Raw genomic sequence first — 22,751 nt, 5'->3', positions numbered from 1 at the left:
CCATCCCCAAAAGTATCACTCCTTCTCGTATCCTTCAGAACATTCAGGTACTTGGTCATGGGTTCTGTCCTCTTTAGTCTATTGAGATACATTCTGCCCCTGATTTGGGCTGGCCAAGAAGACAGTATTGGGGGACCCCAGCTACCACTCACAAGGCTGTCTTTCCTGTTCCCAGGTATTTGATTTCAGCTTTAGCCCAGAGGAGATGAAGCAGCTAGATGCCTTGAACAAAAATTGGCGCTACATTGTGCCCATGATTACGGTAAGGATATGTAGCCATTCAGGGTCAGGGAATGGGGTGGGGTGGCCCAGGTCTGGCCTCAGGCTTGCTGGTTGGAAGAAGGACAGCATATTGGAGGGATTGCCACCCCAAATATAGTACTCTTTTCCTCTCTTCCTTCTCTCCTCCTTCCCTTCCTCCCTCTCCTTCCTTTTTTTGCTTTGTTGAGCCAGATTTCCCATGCTTGCCTAGAACTTTGTAGCCCAGGCTGGCTTCGAACTCCTGGCAGTTGTCCTGCCTCGGCCTTCTAAGGTGCCATTGTGCCTTCTCTTTTTTAGTCTTTCTCTTTCCTTCCTTTCAGAGAGGTTTACACTTTGTAGCTCAGGCTACCTTGAACTCTATCCTCTTGTCTTAGCCTCTGAAGTTCTAAGATGACAGCTGTGTGCCACCAAACTCTGCTCCAGTGGTCTCCTTTTTCTCAAGGTCAGGAAATTACTGTGCCTTAGGCATACTTCATAAAACCTGGGAATCCTAATTTTGATTCTTTTTGTGTGTGTGTTTTGAGACAGAGTGTCTCTGTAGCCCCAGTTGGCCTGGAACTCGCTGTGGATGTAGACCAGGCTGGCCTGGATCTGCCTGCTTGTGCCTGCCAAGTGCTAGGATTAAAGGCATAGGCCACCATGCCTGGTATAAACCTACTTCTTGATTATCTTGAACCTACATAATTTCTCCAAAGCAGTCAAATTAACCCAATAAAATAATAAGAGAGGAGCCCAGATGGCATTCTTGACCTTGTTGAAGTCTACTGCTTATAGGGAAATAAATAGATTCTGGGCACAAGTTGTCCCAGTAAAGACTACAAAGTCTTCCAGGCAGGATCAGGTATGTACCAGGCTGTGGATTTGATGCTGTAATGATGTTAATGGTCTGGTCACTGCTCATGCCACCTGGTATAGTGAAAAACTAGCCAAAAGTTCTTCATAAAAGTTGGGGGAAGGAACCCCACGTGGTGGTACAAGCATTTAGTCCCAGCACTTGGGAGGCAGAGGCAGGAGGTTCTTTGTGAGTTCCAGGCAAGCTGGGGCTACAGGGAGACCCTGTCTGTCGAACGCCCCCCAAGCCCAACAGGCTGGGGTCTTCAACAAAAAAGACACTCAGGCATAAGTCTGAAGTTATGCAAGGAATTTATTAAAGGGGCAGTAGGTACAGAGAGGAGAGCGCTCTCTAGAAGGAAAAATCAGGAAGAATCTCTTAAGGGGACCCTCAGGTCCTCTTTTTATACAGTCTAGTGTTTGGGTTACCTTGGTGAATCCTAACAACAGAAACATAAGAGTTACTAAGTGACAGCACGTAGGCTGAACTGAAACTAACTTTCTAGAAAGATTTGTTTAGTATCCAGGTATCCAGGCTACAGCCAGAGGGCTCAGAAGCTCTTAAAGTGACACTTCCTAATTTCCAATGCTTATGGCAAGCATGGCTCCCAACATTTCCCCCTTTCTTTTTATATTTTTTAAAGATGAAGTACATGCCAATACTTGGGATGGAATGACTGTGCCTGTCTTAGGTTGTCTTCTGCCAGAGTGAAAGCTGTTGGGGGCGGCTGGTGTCCCGCTTTCCTCTGAGAGAATCTTACCCGTCTCTGGCTAACCGGCCTCCTGAAAGCTCCCAGTGAATGGCCACGGCCTTGGGGAAGAAATGGGAAATGCCACTGAGGCACAGTGTCACAGAGAGAAAATTGAACTGCAGGACAGCCTGGACCTGACATATGGCCAAATTTTGTAGCATCCAAATTGTAATTTGTGAAGTTGGGTTTGGATTTCGAATTAGCTTTGTGAAGTTGTTGTGATTAGCTGTGAATTCTATCTGCGCGGAGGTTAGGCAGAGCCTAAGTCCCCCCTCCAAACGAATAAAAAAGGACCCCACAGCCCTAAGGGGTAAAGGGAGGACAGAAGGGAAGAAATACAACACAAATGAGCAACACAATGGTGCACAAATCACGAGGGATACACAAGCAATCAAATAGGGCAGGGATGCATCCTAGTGAAAGTTCAGAGACGGAGAACGGTGGGCGCCAGGCGGTGGAAACAGTCCAAGGAACGCAAAAAGAGTCCAAAAAATGGATCCAGGAAAACTTGAGAACAGTGGAGATAATGATGGATGGTGCCGCGATGACATAGGCGCAGAGAAGAGCAGGACAGCAACAGCAGCGGAAGCGAGGCGACGGAAGTGAACACATCATGGCGATATCCTGTGAAAAAAGCAGAAACAAACCCCCACCCGGGCCACCTACCAGGTAGCCACGTTACCTTATCTTAAGCTGGATCAAAGGCTATAGAGTTGTGAAGACATGTATACAAATGACCAGTTTGGCAAGTTTGGTTCATGTCCTGAGGGACCACATGTTCAATGAAAGCCATTAGAGGAAGGTGGACACAAGCCAAAATAGTGAAATTAGCAACCGTAGTAAAGTCACAAAATATCGTAAGAGTAACAGTTTCCGTAAAGAGTTTCACAGACTTAAGAGCAGTTAGTGATTTCTAAATATGTATTACAGGAACTACCTCAAACAGATCACACTCAGAGATAAAAGTTGTCAATCAAGTCAAGCATTATTGCAGGATCTAGGTGACCATGGTGTACCTATGGAGAAGAGGAGGATTAGGCAATAAGTGGACTCAGCTGTACTGACAGACATCTAACTATAGATAATGATAAACAGAAGGTTTATATGGGAGGAAGACATGACTAGAGACAATAGTACTATTAGTTTGCAGATGCTAAATAAGTTATACCTGCTAGTAGTCCTAAAAACAATAGAGCGAAGATGAAGCTGCGAGAAATGGTTGTTAAAGTGAAGTCGTAAACTGTAAAGGAAATAGATTGTGAAGGCATACACCAAGGTAGGGAAGTAAATTCATCAGGAGTGAAAGTCTACCCATACATGAGAGAAGAATACCATATACTGTACACTCAGTAACTAAGGTAACAGACAACAAACTCAATTGTGAGTTCATTGCCATGGAGACAACATGCATTGAAGGCTAGTTCTTGACAACCGTAGGTTTGTAAGGTAATGGGAAACAAATATGACATGGCCAGCTGAAAACAAGCATTAACAGAGGTGACTGAAAGTCGAGCATAAACGTGTTGTATATTCTTTGAGGCATTTATCCAGAAGTGAGTAATATTCTTAGATCCAGTTGTGTAGCTATAGGGCGTAACGAGTGTTGAAAGTAATGTTCACCAAAGGGGAAAACCCAGAAAAGACATAACTAAATTTTGATAGACAACAGACTGAACTGGAAAGAAACGTACATGTTAAAAGAAGATATCAGAAGATTGTTCTGGTGAACCTGGAGACATTTACTTTATCTGTGAAGGAAGACCATAGGGTTTGGCACACTGATAGTAGTGGCATATGTCATGAGCTGAGGCAATGTTAGAACAATATTTGATATAATCTGACAAAGATCCTTTTTTCCTATATGCTTTTAGGACTGCCTGACAGGCAGTATTTGTGGTGTTGTACGCTAAGCGTGTTACAAGCCGAGTGTTCGCCTGACAGCCAATAAATAACCTAGACACAAAGTCTTGTTAGGACTCATTAGGGCCCTGTGTGATCTTAGTGTGGTCCTTAGTGTGCCATCCTGTAGGAGGCAGTGTATGTCAGGCTTGTTTTTGCTGCAACAGTAGCTCGAGCATATATGGCATTTGGGAAATTTACTTGTTGTGCCGTTTCCTTATTGGCCTTTTCCTGCAAGCATATCAAAGGTAACTGGAATATGGAGATGTTAATTTAGGTCAACTGTAGCCAGACAGAATTTGTTAAAATGCGACTTCCATATGAAATAGTCTTTTGTGGACAAACAAGTTTTTGTTGGTGTTTTTTAATCATTAGGAGGCAACTGATTAGTAGGCAGGGAATCCAACACAGCGTTGTTGCAGACAAGCAGATTTAAAAGTTTGCAAGGCTTCGAATTGAAACAGAGTATCTCTAGTACTCTGACTATCATGGGGTTTTATGAGTGACATGAAGCCTGACACATCTGCACCTGTAGCAGTGGCCTGCCACACTATCTTTTGTAATGGAGACAGGGCAGGTGCAGTAGAAGGCATACAGACCTGCGTATGAATTGGTGTAGGCCTTAACTGGATGTTCTTTTCAGGTTGTATTTGTATTATAGAGGACGACAACTGAGCCTGTGATTGCAAAGCAGTAGCCTCAGTAGAGGATTTAGAGGACTCTTTAGGGTGGTCTTGCACATCATCACACAACTTGTGGACCTTTTTGGTTGTAGAACCTGTAGAAGACTGAGCAGGACAAGTCACAATATCACGCTCGGCCATTGTACAGTAATCTCGAATGAGAATTTAGAGCGTGTGAGCTGTATATCACACCATGTTTTTGAAGTATATGCTTAAGCCAGCCCATAGTCCTGGGGAAAGAAAAACTGAAGCAGGAGAAAAATCCGTTAAAGTGAATAGAAATTATAAGTTGTTGGCAAGGGTGGAAAGCACAGGTTGAGGTGTGTTCTTGAGTGTTTTCCAAAGTTTGTGGTGACAGGGTCCTGTGGAGCAAAAGAAGTACGTATGTATTGAGTAGCTTTCCAAGGTGACATATAACAAACAAAAAATGGACATTACTCTGTTCCTAAGTCTAGAACAGGTAGTCAAGGATGACAGAAACATACACAATAGGTCATCACGGGAACAAATGACAAGGTGGGATTGAGTATCCATGGAAACATATAACACAACAGCAAATCTAGGTCCTGAAAAACATACGTTAACTGTCACTTATACCTAAAAAAGAGAGCAGCTGATTGCTCATTGTACAATCCGCTGTAATGGGAGTATTAGGGACACAAGACAAGAAGTAAAGAAAATGTCATACCTTAGAAAACACTCATGGCAGTCAGTAGCAGAAATGCAGGACGGCGCAGCCACATCATACTGGGCCACAGTTTCAAGTGACTACGTTCCGCCTCATGCATAGGAGCACCGACAATCATGAACGCAGACCAGGCATAACGAAAAAGGAGAGGAACAACAGAAAGGCAATTGCAGCAGCAAACTCAGCAACAGAATTGCTGGAAATGTTTCTTGTACCAGTAAAGCAAACACTTTATCATATACTGCAGATGTTCATTTGATACATTTTTGGCTTTACAAATCTTGTATATACTGTCCTGAAAGGAAGAGGTAATAGGAAGCAAACTTAAGAATCTTAGTCAATTAAAAGTCATTAATAAAGGTGTAATCTTGTTGAGCAAAGCGGTAAGCATTCAACAAACAAGGCAACACTTGACTGAACAAGAGAGAGATAGGACTCCCCCCTGATGCAGACATAGAGTCCATGACACAATAGCCGCAAGATGGGGCACAGCTGCATCATGCTGGACCACAGCTTCAAGCAACCGAGCCTCCATCCCAAAGACCATGTGCTACAAAACCCCAAATAGTGTTACCAAGATATTCAAGTCTTGTCAAAAACAACACATAAATCTTTGGCAAAAGACAACACGCTTCCAATAATAGAAGAATGTATTTGGGTGAATAATTCATGTACTTTACTGTTAGACAGAATATACATAAAATTAGCAGCAGCATCGAGTTCTGAATTCGGACAGAGTTCAAACCTCCTTGGCAGCACGTGACTGCATCATGCTGGGCCACAGCTTCAAGCAGCAGCGCGTCAACCAAGGAAGGCCCGAGGTCCGAATTCTGACTTTTGACTTCAGACTTTGTTGTATGTTGTACGAAAAGAAAACCATGCTGACCCATTTGTGAAAATTATTAAGGCATGTGATAAGGGAACTGTGCATGTGCCGTTATGAAATACAAGATCAGTGGTTTGACAAAACTGCACAAATTTATGCTTAGAATAATGTTTATCCATAATTAGTTAGGGCATGCCCAAAATATTTAATGGAGTCAGACCTGATGAGCTGGATTAAAGTTGATATGGCTTCAAAGCATGGAAGTAAAACTTTAGCAGAAAAGACATAAGCCTCTTATAATTCCATGTAGTTGTTGCTGAACACAATAAGGTCAATATCAAATATCACAAGACTGACTTTTATGGTAGTATATTTTGTATATGTACTAGTATTTCATTATTTGTACTTTTATTGATAGTCATTTGAGTTACTTCTACTTTCTTAATAGCGGATCTAACCATTTTGATATTGTATATTAGGAACCCTCTACAAAGCCATGACAGAAACCCATATGCCAACAACAGCCACCAACCTGGCAACCCGGTGGCCCACCCCAAAAACCCCCCCGGTGGCACGCGGCCACATCACGCTGGGCCGCAGCTTCAAGCAGCCACACACCATCCAAGGAAGGTCCAGGGGTTACGTGGGCAACCAAGACAACCAAGGGCAACAGAGCAACACACTAGGTTGTCAAGGCAACATTATCAAACACAACCATGTACACTAGGTAACCAACCAAACAAACAAACTGAACGTTGTAAAGTAGAACAAATTCATATAGAAAATTTTACTTTATGACTGATATCAGTAAACCGAATGTATAATTTTTACAGTGTGCACGATGTTGTTCTAGACGTCTTTTGTAAAATTATGGAGCTCTTTTTTGCAAAATTATTGTTAGAGATGTCTTTTTGTAAAATCACGGAACTTGAAATAGAGGAAAATAGATTCAAGAGCTCATCATGAGTGATTTCTACCATAAATCACCTGTTCATTAGTACCTGTAGCTCCCGGCGAAACTAGAACCTCTCCGGCAGCTGGTGTTTGAGTCCAAACCTCTCCGGCGGCACGCAACTGCATCATGTTGGGCCACAACTTCAAGCAGTCACGTACCAGCCAAAGAAGGCCTGGCACCAGTGCCAAAAAAGACTCAGCTTCTGCCACAAATCACATGTAAAGCTCCAAGACACAGCGCAAGCGGCCTCTGCCACAAGCCACCTACGTAAAGTTCTCCTCACAAGCAATCTCGGCTTAAATTACCTGCTCAGAGTGCTCAGGATGCCACCTCTCATACCTGAGCTACCCGACCTGTGCTACCGGGCAAAGAAACAGAAAAACAAGTTCCACAAACTGCCATTATTCACATCTCATATCCACTTCTCATACATCAATGACCCTGAGCCGTGCCAAGCTCAATCTGAGGGAATTTAGTAAATGGTACCATTAAGCCAAATTGTAATAAAATATGTGCACATTGTAATAAAATATGTTGTAATATGTTGGGAATGGTACCCAACGCAGATCTGCAAAGGCACAGTGTCGACATTGCGTGGGCCTGCCAGTTTTACATCCCAAAGCATCGCTGCGGATGGCCCTGGTCAGCGTCCTGAACAGCCCTCATACTGTTCCTCTCTCCAGATTAATCGCAGCGGAATTGTATTCCTCACCCGTATCCACAGGTTGTCTCGTACGACTAATCTGGGTTGGGTTACCCTATTTAGGGCCCTGTGGAGACTGACCCCTGAGGTGGAAGCCTTTATTCAGCCGAAGAAAAATCCTTGCATGCCAAGGCACTAAAACATGCAAGCTGCTCTCAGTTCCTTTCACAGTGTCAGAGGATCAGTCTGAACGTCTGAGAGAACTAGCATGAGTCTGAACAGAAAGGACCAGTTTCTGCCCCGAGTCAGCTTCTCACATTTAGAGCCCTATACTACATGTACAGCATTGAGTTAAAACTGCACACAGGAGACAGCGGGCTTCCTACACCTGAATTTAAAGTTAGCCGTCTGAGTCTGCCTTCTTACTGTCTTCTGAACACTAGGAGCCAGGCAAGGAGGAGGAAATTCTGAATAAAAAACTCTGCAAACTTGCTCTGAGACTTTACGCTTCACCTCCTCAGAACTTTTATGAAGATTAATTGTCCTTCTGGCTGTATGAAAAAGCTGGCTTAGAAGCACTTTCCTTGGACAGCATTTAACACACACTTTACCAAATGTCCAGGCAGCCCTAAGTGAAACTGTTTCTCCTGTCTGAGACCCCATGCCTACATCTTTCCTGACTCTGTCCCCTACTTTAACTAAAAATCCCATACTGTGAGCCCCTAAAGCACACCCTGCACTGTGCAACCTATTACTATAATAAATATACTGCAGGGAAGAAAGGAAAAATGACATACTTACCTAACAAAGCATACTCACCCAAAAAACACTTTTTCCTCAAAAAATCTGGTTCAGACAGCCTGATGTCAGGGGTCTTCAAGCCCCGTGTTGGGCGCCACTTGTTGAACGCCCCCCCAAGCCCACCAGGCTGGGGTCTTCAACAAAAAAGACACTCAGGCATAAGTCTGAAGTTATGCAAGGAATTTATTAAAGGGGCAGTAGGTACAGAGAGGAGAGCGCTCTCTAGAAGGAAAAATCAGGAAGAATAGAGAGGAGCCCAGATGGCATTCTTGACCTTGTTGAAGTCTACTGCTTATAGGGAAATAAATAGATTCTGGGCACAAGTTGTCCCAGTAAAGACTACAAAGTCTTCCAGGCAGGATCAGGTATGTACCAGGCTGTGGATTTGATGCTGTAATGATGTTAATGCTGTGGTTCCTGCTCATGCCACCTGGTATAGTGAAAAACTAGCCAAAAGTTCTTCATAAAAGTTGGGGGAAGGAACCCCACGTGGTGGTACAAGCATTTAGTCCCAGCACTTGGGAGGCAGAGGCAGGAGGTTCTTTGTGAGTTCCAGGCAGCTGGGGCTACAGGGAGACCCTGTCTCAAAAAATAATAATAAAAATAACTAAATAATTTGGGGGAAGGGACTGGAGAGATGGCTCAGTGGTTAAGAGGATCTTGGTTTTGTTCTTAACACCCACATGGAGGCTAACAACCGTCCTTAATACCAGTTCCCAGGGATTTGATATCCCCTTCTGACCTCTGCAGATATTGTACAACCCAGGTGCACTTGTATACATGCAGACAAAACACTCATATACATACAATAAAATTGAAAACAATAGCCTGGCATGGTGGCGCATGCTTTTAATCCCAGACTCAGGCAGAGGCAGGAGGACCTCTGTGAGTCTGAGACCAGCCTGATTTACATAGAGAGTTCCAGGCCAGCTGGGGCTACTGGGAGACCCTGCTCAAAAAGACCAATAAATAAATACATAAAATTTAAAAAATTAGAAAAGTAACGAATTCTAAAATGCTGGGGGAAATGCCCTGGGTCTTTGGAATGTCAGTTCTTGCTAATGGAGTCATCTAATTCTTTCTATTTTCAGGTGGATGGAAAAAGGGTCCCAAGAGATACAGGACACCCTCTGTACCCTTTTAATGACCCATACTGAGACCATAGCTTCTCAGATTCCCTGCAGAGACGTATTACCTGCACACCCCAGAAAGAGGGGTCAGTAAAGCCATTGGTACAATAAATACCACTGTTTGATTGTCTGGTCAGGCCTTCGGTTGGAACTTGTTATTCTCAGGGACAGCTAGCTGTGACCTCCCTTGAAGCCCACTCCTGATCTTGTCGTTTATTTTGTTTTGAGGCAGGGTCTCATTATGTAGCTCTGGTTGACCTGGAACTCACCATGTAGACCAGACTGGCCTTGATGTCACAAAGATTTACCTGCCTCCCCCAGTGTGTTATGATTAAAGATTTAGAGTGCTTTAGAGTGCCTTGCAAGCAGCTGAATTCAGGTAGTGCCACGTTTTTTTTTTTTTTTTTTTTTTTTTAGCACTATGTGTGTCCCTTGCACGTTATCAAGAATTCCACAAATTGCTTGGTGTTGGGATCCTGGCACTGATTGACCTGGGTTTAAGGAGAGTGTGGGTCTTAAGTTTTCACTCCTCTCTGCCTTAGTAGTGCCTAAGTTTAAGAATATAAAGAATCCCCTAGAAATGTATTATCAGAAGTTTAGGGTTCTCATTGCAGAATCTGGAAATGGGCTTTTGTTTTCCTTTATAGTGACTGAGCATAGTCTATCTGAAGGAAGCAGGGTCAAGCCCCAAAACATGTCCCTTATAGTCCCATCAGAGTTCACTAATAAATAGTTTTAAGAAGGATTTTGGCAAATAACAAAACTGGCTCTAAACTCTGGCCATACAGGAAGTTTTCCAGAGAAGCCATTCATTAATTCACTAAAATTTTTGAATGCTTCTGGATTAGGCACAATAAGACATGCAGGTCCCTGTAGTCTACTTGAGGTACAGTTGGAAGAAGTGTAGCAGGATTTTCCTACTTATTTAATGAGCTGAGATCTAAAGGATGAATAGAGATTAATTAGTTAAAGGAGGTGAGGTGGGAACAGCACTCCATATCTAACAGCTTGTGGAAAAGCTTTGAAAGTGGAAGGTGTTTGAAAAACCTGAAAAAGATGTGGTGGAAATGGTTGTAGTTTGTTTTCATACTGCTGTGTTTCTTTATTTATGTGGCTTATGTGGCTTACAAACACAGTCCATCATCAAGGGAAGTCAAGGCAGGAACCCAGGGCAGGAACCTGGAGTACAGATTGTCTGGCCCATGGTTAACCTGCTTTCTTACACAATACAGGACCACCTGCCCAGGGGTAGCACTTTCCAAAGTGGGCATTCCTCAGCAATCAAGAATCTGTCCCACAAACATGGTCACAGGTCAGTCCAATGGAGGAAATTCCCCAAATGAGGAATTTCCTTCCTCTACCTCGGTGTGTCAAGTTGACAACTAAAGCTATCCAGCACAGAAACTAAAAGTGAGTATAGGGCCGTGGAAGAGGCAAGAATTGGGACTGCAGAGGTGGTTGAGAGCACTGACTGCACTTGCAGAGGACCTGGGTTTAGTTCTCAGCACTGACACGACATCTAATCAACCATCCATAGGTCCAGTTCCGGGGGAGATCTGGCGCTCCATTCTGACTTCCATGGGCATTGAATGATATGGGTGCACTTACATATAAAATAAAAATAATGTTTATTTATTTTAATCTTTTGGTCTTTTTGAGCCCCAGTGGACCTGGAACTCACTATGTAGACCAGGCTGGAGCCAAATATGAGTGACCATGGCCTAGGGACACAGATTCAGGTTACCCCAAATTCCATGTTCCAGTGTGGTAACAGTTGTCTTACATTTTCACAGTAACAGAACAAAGAAAAGTCATAAATCAAGACACTTTTCAAATACATTGGAGGATACATTCAGTAGGCGGGTCACAGCAAAGCGATTGGTGAGACTGGGTGATCTGCTAGGAATAATACATTCTAAAAGGTTTTTTATCTGTTAGTCACGGGATGTTAGATCAGAAACAGAGGTGGGTAAGGAGTGGCTGTTTAGGGGGCTAAAGATGGCCCGAGACAAATGGTAGACTCTGGACCTGCAACATTCCAAACTCTCCACAGTCTCCAGAGTGATAATCAGCTGGTCAGCCTTGCAGGAAGTTCAGTCCAAGGTGTAGGAGTTCTTTTGGGGAACTTTTCTTTCACAGTTCCCCCTGTTGGCCAAACATCACATTTTGTGCACCCAAGGGCCACATACTATTTATTCACAGGACGTCTTAGGAAGGCTCATTCCTAGAATCCGATGTAGATGAGGCTCAGTTGTAGGTGAGATAGCAGTCTTCAGGAGAGAGGAATAGCTAACTGGGAGAGCCAATAAGAAAGAAAAGCCTGGATCACATCAAAGCTATTAGCCAGCATGATCTGGATCTTACTTTTCTTTTGTCCTCTGTGTCTGACATAACATTTGTGTGTGACATCTAATAGGATGACTAGACTTAAAATGACCAAGAGTATTGCTTGGCCTAATGGAGCAAATATAACAGATTAGGGCAACAAATATTAAAATAAAAATGACATTGACTGTGTTTCCCCCTGTACTTACAGTTATCTGTACTCTATAAACTATTTTGTGTATATTTGGAACATGTAAACAAATCTATTTTTATATAGACTGTCTTAGTTTGTTCTTCATTGCTGTGACAAAACACTCTGACCAGTACCAACTTGGGGAGGAAAGGGTTTATTTGTCTTATATCTCCCAGGTCACATGCAGTTCATCAGGGAGCCCAAAGTAGGAACTCAGGGCAGGAACTTGGAGGCAGGAGCACAGGCCACAGAGGAAAGCTGCTTACTGGCTTGCTCCCTCGGCTCCTGCTCAGCCTGCTTTCTTATGCAACACAGGCCCACCTGCCCAGGGGTGGCACCACCCACAGTGAGCTGCGCCCTCCCACATCACTCATCAAGAAGATGCCCTTCAGACATGGTCACAGGCCAGTCCAATAGAGGCAATTCCCCGATTGAGGCTCCCTCAACCCAGGTGTGTCAAGTTGACACTAAAGCTATCCAGCACATAGACTTAAGCGTAATGCCTGGGAAGTGTAATCCCTTGAACTCTTAAAGAAACATACTGATGATTTTATTCTTTGGTTATACTTTCCTTTTGGGTGCTTAAGACCATACAGTTGGCCCAAATAAATCAATTTATTTTTACACTTAAGGTCATTTGAGGATCTGTTGCTCAGGGGTCGCACGAGCCTGGCATAAAATATTTTTTAAAAAAATCAGTACCAACTGGGCATGGTGGTGCACACCTTTAATCCCAGCACTCAGGAGGCAGAGGCAGGCAATCTCTGCCTGGTCTACATAGTGAGTTCCAAGACAGCTGGGACTACAGGGAGACCCGGTCTCAAAAAGACAAAAAAATTATTTGTTATTTTTATTTTATGTGTATGAGTGTATCACCTGCATTTGTGTAAGTTCACCCGAGTAGTGCAATGCCCGCAGAGGTCAAAAGAAGGCATTGGATTCTCCCGGAACTGGAGTTATGGATGGTGTTTAGGCACCATGTGGGTGCTGAAAATTGAACCTGGGTCTTATGCAAGTGCAATCAGTGCTCTTAACCACTGAGCTATCTCTCCAGCCCCAGGTACTGATTTTTGTAGATTGATTTTATAACCTGCCACTATACTGGAAGTGTTGATCAGTTCTAAGAGTTTTTCTGGCGGAACTTTTGGGATCTTTTAGGTATAGTATCATATCATATCATCTGTAAAAAGTGATAGTTTGACCTCTTTTCCAATTATTACCCCGTCAGTTTCCTTCTCCTGTCTTATTGCTCTAGCAAGAGTTTCAAGCACCATGTTGAAAAGGAGTGGAGATAGTGGGCATCCTTGTCTGGTTCCTGATTTTAATGGGAATGCTTCCAGTTTTTCTCCATTTAGAATGATGTTGGCTATGGGTTTGTTGCATATAGCTTTATTTATGTTGAGGTATATTCCCTCTGGTCCAATTCCCTCTAGGACTTGGAACATAAATGCATGTTGAATTTTGTCAAAGGCATTCTCTGAATCTATTGAGATGACAATGTGGTTTTTGTCTTTGAGCCCATTTATATGATTAATGATGTTTATTGATGAGTATATTGAACCATCCCTGCATCTCTGAGATAGAGCCTACTTGATCATGGTGAATGATCTTTTTGAAATGTGTCTGCATATGGTTTGCAAGTCTATAGTTTTCTTTTTTTCTTTTTTTGTCTTTTTGAGACAGGGTCTCCCTATAGCCCCAGCTGTCCTGGAACTCACTATGTAGACCAGGCTGGCCTTGAACTCACAGAGATCTGCCTTGCCTCTGCCTCCCGAGTGCTGGGGTTAAAGGCATGAGCCACCCTGCCCGGCTATATTTTTCTTTTTTGGTTGTGTCTTTACCTGCTTTGGGTATTAGCGTGATGCTGGCTTCATAGAAGGAATTTGGGAGTTCTCCCTCTGTTTCTATCATTTTGAATAATTTAAGTAGTATTAGTTGGAAGTCTTCTTAAAATGTCTTTTAAAATTCTGCTGTAAATCCATCTGGGCCTAGGGTTTTTTTAGTTGGGAGGCTATTTCAATTTCCTTATATATTATGGGTCTGTTTAAACTGTTGATCTCTTCTTGGTTTAACTTTGATGGTTCCCATGATTTCAGATATCCATCCATTTCTTTTAGATTTTCAGATTTAGTAGCGCACAAGTTTTAAAAATATCCCATTATAATGGCCTGGATCTTTTAGGTATCTGTTGTGATGTTTCCCCTTTCATCTATGATTTTGTTGATTTGGATTTGCTTTCTTTCTTTTGGTTAACTGGCGGCTAAGGATCTGTCTATCTTCTTTAGCTTTTCAAAGAACCCACTCTTAGATTCATTGATTCTTTTATTGTTTTCTTTGTTTCTATTTCATTAATTTCTTCCCTGATTTTTGTTATTTCTTCTTGTCTGCTGGGTTTGGGTTTCATTTGTTGTTGCTTTTCTAGGTACAAGCCTTTTGAATATAAATGATAGTGCCTGTTTTTTGTTGTTGTCATTGTCTTTTTGAAGCACGGTCTCCCTGTAGCCCCAGCTGTCCTGGAACTCACTATGTAGACCAGGCTGGCCTTGAACTCACAGAGATCTGCCTGCCTCTGCCTCCCAAGTCCTGGGACTACAGGTGTACGCCACCATGCCCGGCTCTAATTTTTTAATGTAGGCACTGAGCTATAAACTTCCCTCTTAGGACTGTCCCAGAGGCTGTGTTGTATTGTATTGTCCTTTTTGTTGAAATCCAGGAATTCTTTTATTTCTTTCTTAATTTCTCCTTTCACCCTCTCATTGTTGAGGAATGTGTTGTTCAATCTCACAAGTTCGTGAGTAGGCCTTTGTCCACTGTTGATTTTGAGCTTTATTGTGTTGTGGTCTGATAGAATGTATGGAATTATTTCAATTGTTTTGTATTTGTTGACGTTTGTTTTGTGTCACAGTATGTTGTCAATTTTTGAAAAAGTTCCATGTGGTGCTGAATACAAAGTGTATTCTTTGGTGCTTAAGTGGAATATTCAGAAGACGTCTGTTAGGTCCATTTGATGTATGGTATCATTTAATTCAGACGTCTCTCTGTTTTCTTTGTCCAGTTGACCTGTCTAATGAAGACAGAAGTCCCCTACTATTACTGAGTTGGGGTTAATTTGTGCCTTAAAGTCCTATAGTGTTATTTTTATGAATTTGAGTGCACCAGAGTTTGGTGCATACATGTTCAGGATCTTCTTGGTTAACTGTTCCTTTGATCAGAATGAAGTGACCCTCCTTACCCCTTTTCATGGTATCCCAATGGAATGTGCATCTCTTGCACATTCCATTCCTGTGTGTTTAAATTTTTTCTATAATCTTTGCTTGAGTGGTCCAGTTCTTCAACTTTATCCTCCAGTGTTGTGCATTCCCCTGTTATTTCCCCTGTTGTTTCAAGTTGGCTTATTGAGTTTTGCACTTCCTTCTCCATTTCTGCCTGAGTTTTCTTCAATGTCAATTCATTCAGAAGTTTATCCGTATCTTCTTTTAGCTCTTTGATTTGTTTGTTCATGTGTTCTTTAAATTCATTGAATTCCTTCATTGTGTTTATGATTGTTCTTGTAAATTCAGTATCCTGGTGTATTAGTCACTTTTCTGTTGCTTTGATAGAAATAGTGACTCAAGCAATTTATAGAAGGAAGAGTTTATGTGAGCTTACAGTTCCAGGGGAATTACAGTCCATCTTGGCAGGGAGGCATGGCAGCAGAGCTGGCTGGAGGTGGCTGGAGCAGGAAGAACAGAAGCTAAGTTCTCACATCATCACGCAGGCACAGGAAGCAAGAGAGCAACTGGAGATCCGGCAAGGCTTAAGAATTCTCTAAGCCCATGGCCCAGTAATGTGCTTCCTCCAGGATAGCCACACCTTTTAAAACCTCCCAAAACAGCGCCACCATGTGGGGACAAAATGTCCAAACACTTGGAGCCTATGAGAGACATTTTCATTCAAACCATCACACCTGGGTTATCTCTAGGGGGTTCTCCTTGTAGATTGGTGAAGTTTGGTGGGGTTTTGGCTTTCCATTTTATTATTCTTTTGTTGTGATTTTGGCACATGAATTTCTTTGTTGTTTATGATTCTCATATGAGAATTAATTTGAAGTATGCTTCTGTTTGTATTATCTGGGTGCCTAGATACTTTATTGGTTATGTAAAGCTGGTTGGTACGGGGTTCAGGTTCTCAACTATTCAGGAGTGGAAGCCCAATTCAGGTTCCAGTCAGGTACACTCAGGCTTCCTTCACCATATGGAAGCAGGATCTGGGGCTCTCAGGCAATCCCCTGCATTCTCAGGTCCTCTGCCTGAGGGAGGCCAGAGGGAGGCCAGAACTCAGCACTCTCTGGCGGTCTGCTGAGATCAGAGCCTCTACACCGATAGAGGCAAGAAATGACGTGAAAATGGAAAGATCCTGGTGACAAAGGGCCTGATTGATCAAACTGTGCCAAAGGGGCCATGGATGTAGCTCAGTTGGTGGAATGGTTTCCTAGAATGCATAAAGCCTTGGGTTGGATGGAGGTGGAAGCAGGAGACCTTGGCTTAGAAGCCAAGTTTGAGGCCAGCCTGGGATACTTAATTTCCTAATGTTTCTCCATTGCTGTGACAAAACATTCCGACCAACTTGGGGAGGAAAGGGTTTATTAGGCCTACATCTCCTGGGTCACAGTTCATCAGGGAGCCCAAGGTAGGAACTCAGGGCAGGAACCTGGAGGCAGGAGCTGGAGCACAGCCCATGATTACTGGCTTGCTCCTTGGCCCCTGCTCAGCCTGCTTTCTAACTCAGGTCCACCTGCCCAGGGGTGGCACCACCCACAGTGGGCTGGGCCCTCCCATATCACTGAACAATCAAGAAGGTGCCCCATGGACATGGCCACAGGCCAGTCCCCAATTGAGGTGTCAAGTTGACACTAAAGCTATCCAGCACACCTAATAAGACCTGGTCTCAACATATCAATCAGTCAGTCAGTCAGTCAGTCAGTCTGGTGGCTAAACACTTAAGAGCCTAATACTGCTCTTGCAGAGGACCAGAGTTTGATTAGCAGCATTCACAGAGGGTGGCACCCAAGCACCTACAACCTCAGCCTGAGGGGAATCCCAGTCCTCCGACTTCCATGGGGACTTGTTCTCACAATCACATATCCTGCAAGTACATCTTCCCACTGAACCATCTCACTAGCCCTCCAATTTTTTTTTAACAGCTCCTGATGACCTCCTTTTAGCTTTTTGCTTTCTTTGTGGGACAGTGTCACTTGGTATCTCATACTGGCCTAGACACCATTGCGTAGCCCAGCCTGGCTTTGAATTCATGTCATTCTGGCCTCAGCCTCCTGAGAATAAATATAGGCATGACCCTGTGGGTACCTACCTGCACATGGTGTATTTATATACACTGGGACACACAAATATAAAGTTAAAAGAAAAAAAAAAGAGCCTATCCAAGCAAGACCTCGTGCTGCAGGTTTGTAATACTGAGTTTTTTAGGCCCGCCAGCATGGTGGCACACTTAGGAAGCAGAGTTCAAGGCCAGCCTGGTCTACATAGAGTTCCAGGCCAGTTGGGGCTACAGGGAGACCCTGTCTCAAAAAGACAAAAAGGAAAAAAAGAAAAAAGAAAGGCTCCGTGTTTAAAACCACTGACTGCTCTTCTAGAAGACCATTCCAACCACCTAACAATGGTCAGTTCTGGGAGATCTGACTCTCTCTTCTGGCCTCCATATATGCCTGTGGTGCACTTACATGCTGACAAAACATTCATATACATAGAAAATTAAAGAAAAAAAGCAAAAACACAGGCTGGGCGTGGTGGTGCACACCTTTAGTCCCAGGCAGAGGCAGGCGGTTCTATGTGAATTTGAGGCCAGACTGGTCTACATAGTGATTTCCAGGACAAAAAACAAAGTGAAAAAACAAAACCAACACCACACAGAAATGTTGGGTGTGGTTATAATCCTAGCACTTGGAGGTTCATGATCATCCTCAGATGCCTAACTTTTGAGGCTAGGCCATCTATATGATATTGATATATGACTGTCTCATAAACAGGCAGAAGTAAATTTTGAAGTATAGATCAGTGTTAGAGGGACACATAGCCTACTTGAGGCCCAGATAATCTGGGCTCAATCCTTTCTACCACAAAAAAACCCAAAACTATCCAAAATTAAAACCTAATCTCAGTGGACGGAGAGGTAACTCAGCAGTTAAGAGCACTGGTTCCACTTGCAGAGGATCCAGGTTGGGTTCTCAGCACCCACATGGTGGCCGAGGGAACAAAAGTTAAAATTACTAGATTTGTATTGATTTTGGCTTTTCTTTTCAATTAATTAATTGAATTATTTTATGTGTATGAGTGTTTTTCACCCATGTCATGCAGTCATGGATCTCAGAAGAGGGTGTCGTTGATCCCTTGGAACTGGAGTTACAGTTACTGACAGTTAGCTTTTGGGTGGGGCCTCCAGGGAGCGGAGACTCTTAAAAATTTTTATTGGCCCCTTCAATCTTCAGTTATACTTTCCTTTTGAGTGTTTAAGGCCATACAGTTGGCCCAGATAAACCAATTTATTTTTACTCTTAAGGCCGTTTGGAGAATCTGTTCCTCAGGGGTCACATAGGCTTGGGAGGAGCCCCTATCTCCTTTCTTTTACCAGTTCTGCCTATGTGAAGATAAATCAAAGGTCCTACTTGACCATGGCTGGCTTTGCTTGGAAGCATGGAGGAAATATTTTGCCAGTGCCAGCCGGCCAAGACGGACAGTACCTGAAAGGGGGAGTGAGGATTGAAAGAAAAAATAAGAGACAGAAAAGATGCTTGGGAGGGCTGACAGTAGTGCCTGAAGCCCGGGTTTATTTCAGCTCTGCCTTTTTATACAGAAGACTCAATTCCTATCAACAGCTGTTTTTCCCACCTGTATCTGAGGGTCAAGGAGCGGTCAGATACTTTAAAGGCTTCTTTGATCTTTTTGTTTACCACTATTGCCTCCAGGTAAGGTATTGTGAGGCTCTCCACATAAACACATTCCTCCTGATTAGGCAGATTAGGTAAACACATTTCTCCTGATTAGGCAGATTAGGTACTGGTGTGCATAACACAAACTCAGTAAACAAGCCTGCCACAGCTCAATGTACATAATAGACTAACAGCTCCCAACAACACTATGTCTTTCTTTTTCAACACTGTATCCCTAAGCCTCCCATAAGTGCTTTACTGAGTAGATGACAATATTTACTAAGGACAGACTAATTAGCCACAAATGATGCTCATTATGTGTTTAAGTGCTTTATATGGACTACAGTACTTAGTTAATTGTGCTCGTGTTGGGGAGTGCCATACAGGAGACAGGACAGAGCAGGTCTGAGGGTGGCTATGGTATCATGGGGAGCAGGATGGATGAATTTCTGGAAGCAATGGGAGGATATGACATCAAATGCATGGGGAAGTGGGCCAGCCTTGAGCCAGAGAAGCTGTGATGGTTTATTTTCTTTAAAAATATTTTTAAGACCGGGAGTAGGTGGGGGGTGCACACCTTTGATCCTAGCACTTGGGAGGCAAAGGCAGGTGGATCTCTGTGAATTCAAGGCCAGCCTGGGGAGTTCTAGGCCAGCTGGGGCTACAGGGAGACCCTGCCTCAAAAAGACCAATACATAGGCCAGGTGTGGTGGTGCACGCCTTTAATCCCAGCACTCAGGAGGCAGAGGCAGGCAGATCTCTGTGAGTTCAAGGCTAGCCTGGTCTACATAGTGAGTTCCAGGACAGCTGGGGCTACAGGGAGGCTTCTTCGGCGCTCGTCCTGCAAACCTCACCAGCCTTTCTGGCAGCCACCTGGCTCCATCTGTGTCCTGTGGAAAAACACAAACATGCCCTCTTCCCCATATCAATGCAGGGTCTGGGCCATTCCATTGTCCAGTTAAAGGATCCTTCCACCTGACTTGGGCGTAGGTATCCTGTGACTGAGGGTGCCACATTCTATCTGCCGCAGAGCAGTCATTTTTATCCAAATTCAAAAAGTTTAAAATAAAAAGAGTATGATGTAAAAGATTACTTGGTGTCTGGGGATATAACTCCCCTTTTCTTATTTTTTGTGATTGTGTTTTTAAAGCACCGTGAGCTCTTTTCACTATACCTTGTCCTTGTGGGTTATATGGTATCCCAGTTCTATGCTCAATGCCCAATTGCAAACAGAAACGTTGGAACCCCTGACTGCTGTAGCCAGAGCCATTATCTGTTTTTATAACGTTAGGGATACCAGCTATGGAAAAGCAAGTCAAGCAATGAGTTATAACATTTTTTGTGGCTTCCCCTGTTTGTGCAGTAGCCATAATAAAGCCAGAAAATGTATCTATTGTAACATGTACATACCTTTGTCTGCCAAAATCTGGAACATGAGTAATGTCCATTTGCCACAGTTGGTTAGGCTTCAGCCCTCTAGGATTAACTCCATAATGAGGAACAATTTGTGTTTGAGGACAAGATGAGCATTGTCGCACAATTTGTCTTGCAGCTTCTTTAGTAATATGAAATTGTTTTTTCAAACTTTGGCTATTTTGGTGATGAATGGCATGAGAATTTGTAGCTTGCTCTACCTGAGTCATTCCTATAAGCTGAGTGGCTTTATCCGCCAAGGCATTCCCCAAAGCTAATGGCCCAGGAAGACCACTATGTGCTCTGAGATGTCCTATATAGCAAGGATATTTTCTAGATTTAATACTATTTTGCACTTGTCTTAACAGTAAACAAATTTGAACATTCCTTGTTTCAATAAAAGGTACTGTTTCAGTTTCCTGTAGAACTCGAGCTACATAATGACTGTCTGTATAGAGATTGAAGGGTGTTGAGGTCAGAAGCTGGAACACTGCAGCTACAGCACAAAGTTCCACTACCTGGGCTGAAATCACATAAGATGTGTGTCCATTAGAAGAACCATCAGTAAATACCGTCGTAGCCTGGGTGATGGGACTAACCTTATCTATCTTTGGAAATACCAACTCATGCATATTAGCAAATTGTCTGAATCTATCACTCCAGGAGCTACCAGAATTCCCTTCATGGTGACACTACTTCTTCCTAATACCAATCCCACCGTTCCTTTTGGCAACGGCCCATACACTCCTGTAGGTATGGCTTGCATTCCCATGTCAGGGGTTAATACTGTGTAGGTGGAGGCACTGAGGTCCAGTCCTGCGCTTCCTGGGGTGGCCCTAAAGAGATCTTGAATGGATTTCCCTGCTGGGGGACAAATGTCTGGAGTGCCCCATAACACTGTTTCGGGGCATGGGGCTGGCCCCGCTCCCCGTTTCCCTGCAGAAGCAAGTTCCCCGTAACATCCCTTTTTGATTTGCGTTCATTAGCCCAATGCTTCCCTCGTTAACAATGGGGACATAAGCCTGGCTCTTTGTTTCTCTGACCTTCTCTCTGCTTATTAGGGCACTGTTTCACTTGATGTCCCAACCGGCCACACCCTAAGCAGCTACCCCCAGGCCCTGCTGCCTGTCCTTTTTGCCCTTTTGTTTGTTGAAAAAATACCTCCTGAATAGGCTTTTCCTGAAATGCCACAGCCATGGCTACGCCTTGGATGTAAGATGACCCAATATCAGAGCATAATCTTATATAGTCTGATAAATCACCTTTCTTTCTAATAGGCCTAATAGCAGCTTGACAGGGTCCATTAGCATTCTCAAACGCAAGCTGTTTCACTAAAAGTAAACCTGCTTCACTATCCCCTAGCAAGCGACTGGCAGTTTGCAGTAATCGAGCCACGAAATCCTGATATGGCTCATCTGGACCTTGCCTGATCTTAGACAAGTCCTCAGCCTGCCTACCACTAGACGGCAGTTTATACCAGGCTCTTCGGGCTGCAGCTCTGATCTGCGCATAGGCCACAACATCGTACTGCAACTGCTGAGCAGTATCCCTATATTGTCCTTCACCAGCTAACATATCAAAATCTATGGGAATATTCTGTGCTCTATTGGTATTCGCTGTCACCTGGCACTGTTCCTCATACTCAGATTTCCACAACAGATAATCTCCCCTGAAAGGCAAGCACATGCCATGTGTTTCCAATCTCCAGGAGGAAGCGCGTCCATGGACAGGGATTCTAACAAAGCCTGGGTAAAAGGGGCAGTGAGACCATACTGAGCACAAGCAGTCTTTAGTTCCTTAAGCTGCTTAAAAGGCACAGGTGCATGAGACCGCACCCTGTTGCCCTGCTGATCAACTTGCTCAGAAACTGGGAAGACCTGAAATCCATGCACTGACTCTCCTCGCTCTACTGCGGCCCCAATGGCCTGTTGTAGTGGAGATTGCACGGTTCTAAGCGGGTACCAGATTCCTGCCGAAGGCTCCTGAGCTATGGCAATCATGGGAGGTGCAACAGCCTTCGGTGTCCTCGGAGGAGGATGCTCTAATCCTACCATGATAGAGGGCGTTGGGGTGGTCCTAATTTCTTTCTCTTTGTTCTTAAACATTTACTTCTTCACAGCATCTAACTCTGCCCTTAATTGCTTAATTTCCCAGTGATCAGGCAAAGTAATTAAAGGTGGACACTTCTCCTGATCATACTCAACCGTCTCCTCTCCTAGGGCAGACTCATCCTCAGGGTCAAGAGATCCCTCTTCTAACCCCAGACGGGGGTCCTCATAATAGGGTGGATCTGGCTCTGGTGGAGCAGAAGGTTTAGTTTCACTTTTATCCCAGCCATAGCTTATCGGATTGTCCTCTTCAGTCTCAGCCTTTGCTCCTAGGGCCCCAAGTATATATATATTACAAAAACTGAGCGACTGTTTGCT

The 22,751-nt window shown here is 43.7% G+C and overlaps 1 protein-coding gene and 1 long non-coding RNA gene across 4 annotated transcripts in view; both read left to right on the top strand.

Annotated features, from left to right (window-relative positions):
* LOC103737783 lies at nucleotides 1-9,605 on the top strand. The gene is made up of 3 exons (XR_607416.3): nucleotides 1-47; nucleotides 176-262; nucleotides 9,431-9,605. It is a non-coding gene; the product is annotated as an uncharacterized LOC103737783 (long non-coding RNA).
* Nucleotides 1-22,751, top strand: part of Akr1a1 (aldo-keto reductase family 1 member A1) — a 73,502-nt gene that overhangs the window by 7,575 nt on the left and 43,176 nt on the right. The window lies entirely within an intron of this gene.

Source organism: Nannospalax galili, unplaced genomic scaffold (genome assembly GCF_000622305.1).
Source record: "Nannospalax galili isolate Female #2095 unplaced genomic scaffold, S.galili_v1.0 scaffold1719, whole genome shotgun sequence".
Taxonomy (NCBI): Eukaryota; Metazoa; Chordata; class Mammalia; order Rodentia; family Spalacidae; genus Nannospalax; species Nannospalax galili.
This window is presented reverse-complemented; position numbering and strand designations above follow the sequence as displayed.